Below are 1894 nucleotides of genomic sequence, written 5' to 3' on the forward strand. Positions count from 1 at the left end.
TTATTCTGAATTAAAACATGGACATACATTCAGTCTTTTTTTGACTAGAATCAAACTACTTTATACACTTATAAACAAACTTTTTTTGGGGGGATGAGGATTTTAATTGTTTTTAAGGTCTTTCTTTGTCATTGTTAAACAGATACACTGTTCTGTTGATGATCACGCACCCTGACCTTCTTATGAAAGGAGATAAGCGATAAGAGAGTTTCACTGAATTGTCACATTATTCTTACACAACACTGAAATGCCAGCACCTGGGAAAAGCTTGCATTGTGGTTTAACGGTGATTTCAAGAAGCTGTCCCGACACCTCAGCAAGAGAGAGAGGAGGATCAAACACAAAGTGAATGTCCACTCCTGTTACGGGTTTGTCCCTAAAATTAGTGAGACCAACTGGTGTTGTGGCCCAATCACAAGGTCCAGACTGCAGCCAAGGCAGTCAGCCCCAATCCATCCGGCCCAGGTTGCCTTGATCTGACCAGACGAGCCGGGCCAAGAAAAATACCACCACACAATCCTTTTCATGCTTGACTTAAGCTCAAACATTCTCACAATCCTCGCTGCTCTTATTAGAGAGAGCCGAGCATGAGTCTGCACTCATTAATGCTGTTATTGTTCGGTGATTAAGTCGATTAAGAAAGAGCCCCAGACTAATGTTTACGTGTGGCTCTGACTACTGTGGCTGAACCAGATAATTGTGTCGTTAGCGTTCACTTAGAGTGTATGTGTGGCGGAGAAAAGAACACATCTACGACTTTTGAGCTTTGACTTTTAACTCTGACAAAATGTTGAAAGCAAGACCTTTAACTTGGTGTAAAGTGGGACATTATGAGCCACCTGCATCTCTCTGTCTGCCTAATTTTCTGTTCCACCATAATTACTTCTCTTCCTTTTAAGATTTAGGTCGGATAAGGAATGCAGTCTGATCTCGCAGGAGCTGAGCAGTCTCCAGCCAAATAACTCGTGACTCTATTGTTAACCGCTTGCCCTTTTGTAGCACACGAAGCTTTTCCAGCACTCGAGGAAGGTTGCAGAAACAAGATTAGTGGTGTTCATATAGTCCGGTTTGGGTGCAACGTGGGCACATATTGATTGCACATTTTTGCCACTGTCTTTGCTTCTTAAACAATGCTCCTGGTGAAAAGTTGTAGACCTGTGTGTTCTGCAATAAATCAGGTGCCCTAATACAGCACATCAGAGGCACTTAGAGTTTGTTAGATCAGTGCTGCCCTCCTGTGGCCATTTGGGAAAACAGCGCAAGCCTCACACTGACAGATGAAACAAGCAGTATGTTCCTGTGTTCATTATAAAAAGGAGTCTTGGACATACAAATTAGAGGCTGGGTAATATATCGATATTATATTATTGTGATATCAGATGAAATATTGTCTTAGATTTTAGATACTGTAATATCTCTCTGTTGTCTTTCCTGGTTTTAAAGGCTGCGTTACAATAAAGTGATGTAACTTTCTCAACTTCAGACTGTTCAAGCTGTTCTGTTGGTCTTTACACAATTACAATATTGTCGCAATATCAAGATCAAGGTATTCAGTCAAAAATACTGCGATATTTGATTTACCTTCTATCGGCCAGCACTGATTAAAGATACATTTCCTCTGATGATATAGTCTTGACGTCATACCCATTGGATAAAGGTTACTATGAGACCAATAAGGATATTTTGGGCTCTGGTAGTGGGTTGTGTCTACCTGGAAATACAGTTGGATGCTGACTGGGATGGTTCAAGTCTTATCTCTTGGCGTGCTGTTGCATTTCTCTCCTGCCTCCCTGTCTACACTCCACACACTAGTAATGCGCTTAATTCACCTACAAACAAACAACAAAAACAAAGATTAGCACTCCATGACACAAACTCAGAAAAATACCATGAC

General features: G+C 41.1%; 1 protein-coding gene across 1 annotated transcript in view; it reads right to left on the reverse strand.

Moving 5' to 3' along the window:
* Nucleotides 1–1808, reverse strand: part of LOC125904838 (potassium voltage-gated channel subfamily KQT member 4) — a 75491-nt gene extending 73683 nt beyond the window's left edge. Inside the window, exon 1 of the mRNA XM_049602501.1 lies at nt 1712–1808. The gene's annotated coding sequence lies outside the window, so the exon portion shown is untranslated. The remainder of the gene's footprint in view (nt 1–1711) is intronic.
* Between the last annotated feature and the right edge of the window lie 86 nt (nt 1809–1894).

The sequence above is a fragment of the Epinephelus fuscoguttatus genome, linkage group LG17, assembly GCF_011397635.1.
Source record: "Epinephelus fuscoguttatus linkage group LG17, E.fuscoguttatus.final_Chr_v1".
Classification (NCBI taxonomy): domain Eukaryota; kingdom Metazoa; phylum Chordata; class Actinopteri; order Perciformes; family Serranidae; genus Epinephelus; species Epinephelus fuscoguttatus.